The sequence below is a fragment of the Lycium barbarum genome, chromosome 11 (genome assembly GCF_019175385.1).
Source record: "Lycium barbarum isolate Lr01 chromosome 11, ASM1917538v2, whole genome shotgun sequence".
NCBI classification, from domain to species: Eukaryota; Viridiplantae; Streptophyta; class Magnoliopsida; order Solanales; family Solanaceae; genus Lycium; species Lycium barbarum.
The window spans coordinates 20,327,288-20,333,872 of NC_083347.1; the positions used below are offsets into that span (position 1 = coordinate 20,327,288).

The 6,585-nt window shown below is 34.7% G+C and overlaps 1 long non-coding RNA gene across 2 annotated transcripts; it reads right to left on the reverse strand.

Annotated features, from left to right (window-relative positions):
* Positions 1-684: 684 nt before the first annotated feature.
* LOC132618687 (uncharacterized) lies at positions 685-5,259 on the reverse strand. 2 transcript variants are annotated; one of them, XR_009574258.1, is made up of 3 exons: positions 4,595-4,842; positions 1,170-2,355; positions 685-1,067 (listed from the first exon to the last, which is right to left on the reverse strand). It is a non-coding gene; the product is annotated as an uncharacterized LOC132618687 (long non-coding RNA). The 2 variants fall into 2 exon arrangements; XR_009574260.1 differs by lacking the exon at positions 685-1,067 and having other exon boundaries at positions 1,515-2,355; positions 4,595-5,259.
* Between the last annotated feature and the right edge of the window lie 1,326 nt (positions 5,260-6,585).

Genomic DNA, 6,585 nt, shown 5'->3' on the forward strand with positions numbered 1-6,585 from the left:
GTCTTGGATTTTCCTTTTGTAGTGGACAATTATTCAATACGTGGCAATCATTATTGGGGTTATTAACAGGTTGGTGGGAGTCTAACAGCCCTGTTATTTGGCAAAACCATAAATTGACAATTTACAAGTGGCGACATTATAGTTATTTTGGCAAGAGATACGTGTAAATTGGGTATAGTAGGTTGGATTGGATTATAGGAATTGGTGTACGAACAATTTTTTGACGATTAAATTAGGACTTATTTCCGGTTACTAGATAGTGATGCCCGTGCGTTGCACGGGCCCAACACTAAGATCGAGACATTAATGCAGACTCTAGTTTTTTATTCCTTAACATAGGGAATGAAAATTGTAGATGTCTGTATTATGTTCATACTTGGACACGTTTTCAACTGAATCACATTTTTCTTAAGCTTCATAGATTAAAATCTCATCTAGCTGCTACATATAAACACATCAACACCATTGGTAGCACTTTCACTGCAATGGACATTATGATCCTTTGTTTCATATGATATAAGTGTAAAGGCTCAAACAGATTTATATCCACCAATTATATTTAAGTTAAAAGTAAAATGGTATAGGGAATAAACTACAAAAAGAAATTTTTATAGCTTTTTCCATGTAGAGGAATTCCAACATTCATTCTCCAATTGCATAGCTAACATTCTCTAAACGTTTTGTGATTAAATAAATCATGTTTGCATTGCATCTGCAATAATGCATGATGACCAGAATTATTATTAGAACATAAAGGCATGCCTTAACCAAGCTTAACTATGTACCCCCTTCACTTTCTTTTAAATTTCATTTGTGAAACCAAAAGAAGCTTTCACATGTCTTCTTAAAGAGAGTGAACTTATGGCAACATTATCAGTTCAAGACCAATTATCGGGCATGTTCAGAATAGTATTATTATTTGACCAGCCATCAAGAGAAGTAAAATACTCTCATCTTCCATGAGACAGACTTAGCCTTCACTTGGAAGATCGATCATTTACCCCGATGTGTTATAATGAGCTTCCTCTTTAGTTTCCTTCTAAACTTCTTGAGAAAGGTATTAGAACCTGTCATTTACAGGAAGAAGCCAAGAAAGATATCTTATTATCAAGTATTTATAGAAATTAGAATGGAAAAGTGCATTTTAAGTCCGAAACTGCAAAACTAACCTGCGTGAGAGACCTCTCCAACCTATTAATGATAACAGAAATACTATACTCTTCCCTTGTACCACGTAATCAACTCAAGTTTGATTACCGGTGCTAGAAAAAAATGTTTTCCTTGACATTTTTGTAGCCACGGAACAGTAGTGCCCCCACTATTCTCAAATCTTGGGTCCTCATATACATGGTACGGCGATGGCCTTAGTGGCAGAAAAGATCGTGAGGTATAGGTTCTAACAAGTTTGATTTACCACTCTCAATACCTTCAATTTTAAAGAGAGGAACAGACGTAATTCATATAGACAATGTTAAAATGAATTGAGTTCCATAAAACTCAAATAACCAGCAAGCGATTGCAATAGAAGTAATTTATTTCAGTAGCCAGTATCAGGAATGAAGAGCCTTAAACGAATATGAAAAGATCTACTGCTACTTAGGAGGAAAGATATAAAAAAGATTCAAGAGCTTCAGGTTTTAGCAAGTTTTAAAGAGCCAATTTTTGCGCCTCGTCATCCTTTTGACAATCCCTTTCCAACTTTGGCAGCTCATTTACATGCTCTATCTCATCGCGAGGCAATAGTTTTTGGTTTCTCCACATCTATGTTGCTCGGACTCAGTGTCGAGTGTCGGATACGGGTACGGATCTAGAGGTCAGATTCGGCATAATCTAAATTTTAAGATTCGGTGGTACGGATCCAGGTGCGGATACGGGTGCAGGGATTCGGCTAAAATAATTCAAAATTATAAGAAAAATAACTTAATCTATGCCTAGAAATAAAAAACAAAAATATTTTTTTAGTTATGTTTCATTTATAATTAAATATTAATTTTTAATTAACTTGAAACTCTTCTAGATACAATAAGTGTCCACTCTTCAAGAGCTCTCCGTTTCTTTCAATTTGGCCTCAAATGTTTTCTCAAATTGGTCCATGGATTTGGTCAAAGTATCCAATGTCGTTTGACCAAATCCGACACGAATCCGGTGTCGGTGTTGGACACGGCTGCAGCAGCAAAAGTGAAGGGTCCGAGCAACATAGCTCCACATAGATTAATGACACAACTCCATTTGAGAGCTTCAAAATCCAAAGTGTTGCTTGATTCATCATATCAAATGTGCGGGAGCTACAGTACCCAGCTTCATAGCCAACCTTTGCTATCCCAGAAACCACATAACAGGGAGGCATTGAAATACCTTCAAAAATCAAGCAAAGACCAATCATCAACTAAAGAAGTCTGAAATTGAGAGGAGTGCCAAAATAGAAATTAGACAGTTATAAATTAAAAGACACATCTATTTCACCTAGGAGAATATTTAATGGATAGACTCTCGTAGTTAATTTCAAACTTGTAGACAACTTCAAATGAAAAAAAAAAAAAAATTAGTAGAAAATGTGTCAGCATCTTAATTGGCTTGGCTAGTGATTTGAGTAAACTAAAGTGTCATTGTTTGATAACCTTACCACGATTGTAGTAGCAGCTATTTCAGATATGTTTTCCAAATTTCTCAATGAAGAGAGCAGATACAAACTCACAATGTCAACACCATGTACATAATTGGTGAAAGCTTAAAACTTCAGGACATAGTCGAGAGTGAGAGTTGAGAGCATTTGTTGAAGAAGAAGATTTTTTTCATTCAAAACTGAAGTGTATAGCTGTACAAATGGTCCTTATATAAGACCCCACTAACTAACTCATAATTACTAAGAGTTACAACTAATCATTTTAACAAACTATGTACAACCACTTACAGCCACATTAGCTAAGTAGAACTGATCACTACACATCAATTCATAATTCTACAATTCAAGTACATATTCAACGCAGTCACTCTAAGGATGAATCGGGCCATAAATGGCGATTTTTGACTATCATTATGAGTTTCTAGCTAGCTGCTGCCATTTGCCTATTTACTAACGTAGAAATAAGTAGTACAAAGAAAAGGACGTGCACATGATTTAGTATAGTTGAAGTCTATGTATATATAGAGGATTTGCTACCTGTGCCACTACTCAATTTTGATATACTTTTTATGCATAGAATAGAACCTTAATGTACCATTGGAGTCCATTTTTAGGCATTTAGCATTTTCTCTAACTATAAACTATTTCCCATTTACTTTAAACTACAGCATTATAATTCTGGAGAAAGTTTATGTTCTCTCAAAGGCTCACAAGCTAAGAACTCCACTTTCTCTATTGCAAGTAAATCACAATAGTAAGCAGTATAAATGCAGGGTACTTTAGGATGCTATGTTGTCAAAAGATATTGCTGGGTTCCAGGTATGACACACATAGAGAATTAAATTTCAAGGGAGATCCTCCACTAAGGCGCGTAAAAAGAATGAAGAAAAACATTGAGCTAAAATATCATACAATGGATAGGGAGAGGTGACTGGTGACCATATTTCTGTAATCGTCTTTTTGATCTCCATTTTCATCTCCTTCCTGTCTATAGCATTACAAAGATGGCTACTTATTTGAAACTTATGTTCAAGTCGGGTGGACTAATCTCTTATGCCATTACTTCTTCATTGGCACAAACTCTTCTTTACTGGTGTACTTTAACTATGAAGCAACATTCCGTTCAATAATTAACTCCCATCAGTAAAATTTACTACTCTAGTCACATTGAAGTCTGCATTTGCATAACCATTCAAGTACTTTATGAAATTATGCTGCAGATCTAAAAACAAAATTAAAATGACAGCAGATCTAATTTTATGGTAATACTTCAGCATCTGGAAACATCAAACAGATTGAATAAAATGATGAAATGGAGAGGATGAATGTGTGTCAGGATTTTAAGATGAAAAAGATTAAGATAGTTTTGTTTTATGGTAATACTTCAGCTTATTTTTTTATTTTTTATTTTTAATCTTTAGTATTCAAATCTGACTCTTTGCCCAGAAAACTTCCTTAAAGATATAACTTCTTTTTGTAGCCTGTCATTCCAAAAACCTGTGTTTTTGTTTGAAAAGAATGATATCCAAATTACCAATTAATCCCTGAATGAACATGTAATTACCAAAAAACCCTGTTCGTACTTGTTCGTCCACCCCAAAGTGTCATTTCTAATCAGGTGTGCAGTAAGAGAAATACAAAAATAGAGAAAAAATCACCATAGTTGAGCAGAATAAAGCTCACAGCAGCGCAAATTCAGAACTCAAAGTCAAAGGTTGTCATAGTATGGGTGTAATTGTTTTAACAAAACCAAGAAAGAGGGGAAAAATTCAAAGAGAACTCACCAAAATGAGCAGAACATTAAAAGCAACAATAAAAAGTAACCAAACCAACATATAATCAGAACAAATGGGATAAATGCAGAAAAAATAATAGAAGCAGAGCGATATAACAAAGTAAGCAACTTGGGTAAGTGAGTTCATTCATGGGAAATGAAAGAACAAAATAAAAAAAGAAATAAGGGGAACTAACCTTAGCTGCAAATTCTTTCTTCTTCGCAACTTATATTTCAATCTTGAGTGAGGATCAGTTAGGAAAAAAAGAAGAAGGGGGGAATGGAGAAAGCAAGGTAGTGGGCATGGAAGAAGTGACTGGAGACGGTAAAAGAGTAACAAAAGAAACAACACCAACAAAAGAAATATTATACACCAACTAATGGAGAAGAAATGAAAGAGAAACAGAACAAATCAAAAAAATAAGACAGAGAGAAGATGGGCAGTATATATATTTTATATTGCTAATAAACATACCTATATTTGCACAGTGAAAAGTAAAAGTAGTGTAAAAGTGACACGTGATCAAAAACATAATTAATATCTGCCACTTGAAATGACATCATCTGTTCTGATGCAATTATTATGAGCAAGGGCAAAATAGGAAAAGTACGAATATATTTAATATTAAGCTATCGTAAGATTCTACTTTTAACTAATGGAATTATTCAATAGCAAATGCTTTGACCAAATTGCCCTTGGTTGCCCTTGTTCGACGATCCACTTCTTCAACTCATGCCTTTATATAGTTTAGTTTTAAAAAAAAGAATTTATCTATTATGAATTTAAAAATAAAAAAAATGGAAGAAATTGCACGAATTGTCCTTCAAATGGGCACAACTCAAATTGGAAGCAAAACCTATAAATAACAATAAAGTTAAAGTAGAAAAAACTCAATAAAGGATGTTGTGAAGAGGCATGAGCTAACGAAATTACTAAAATGCCCATGAATAACATTCATTATTACAAAATTGCCCTTGTTCGTCCTTGTTGGTACACCCAACTGTCATTTCTAATCATCTATTTCCAAGTCCTTACCCACACATTTCATGTTCCATATCCGAACCTGAAAACGCGTTAAATATACATAATGCAAAGGACTACTATATTAGGAACATAAAACTTCAATTTGCAGAAAATATAGATGACTAATAAGAATCCAGTGAGCGACTAAAAAGGTCTATCAACTACTTAAGCTATTAGTTCAGGTCCCAAAACATTAACTAATTTTCTCTACTAATTTCCACACCAAACCTATAGACAAAGCAAATAGTAGTGGAGCTAGATAAAAACCATAATCTACATTAACAAAATATACTAATTGGTAAAGAATGAAAAAGCAGTTACCTTGTGATTACCACCACCAGTGGCAAACCTAAGGTCACCAGCAGGGGCGGATCTAGGTATAGTCCAGGGTGTTCATCCGAACCCCCTCAGTCAAAAAATTACGCTGTTTATATAGAGTCAAATTTTTAGTTTATGTGTATATATTTAATACTGAACCCCCTCAACACAAACGAAAGGCGCAGCTCAGCGGCGCAGGGGGTTCAGATTCGCACAAGTTGCGTGGGTTCGAACCTGGCTGTCAGCATTTGTTTCAGCCAATTTTTTCAGAGGTCCACTAAATGAAACGATGTAGTTTAGTAGTAAGGGGGCAGTGGGCAGATCCAATTGGACTCAAATCCCTAAGCTCAAAGTCAAATACTAAATAAAAAACCACTACGTTTTCTCTCTCTTCCGCTAGTTTTCTTTCTCTCTTCCTCCACTATCCTCGCCATTCTCTTTTTTTTTTTTTTTTCTGTTCAATTCTGTCCATTAATTTCGCCATTGCTGGCCGTCGGTCATCTCTCTGGTCTCTGTTAATGGCTTCCTCGGTAAGTTCTTAGTTCCCTTCTTTTTTCTATTTTTTTTTTCTTTTCTAAAATTCTATATATTTGCTTACCCTCCCCAATCGATGATTGGAGCTTAATGCAGTCCCTTGAAGAAGCAGATTAGCAGTTTTAGTTGTTGCTTTTTTGTTTACGAATATATATATGGGAAATAGTACTAATAGAAGCTAGAGCTACAGTGTCGAGTATGATTATCCATTTTTCCATCTTTGATCATTTTGTACATGAATGAATGTATGTATGTTTTGGTGTGAAGAACGACCTTCTTGCATTTAATATTGTAGTTCCATACCTTTATCAA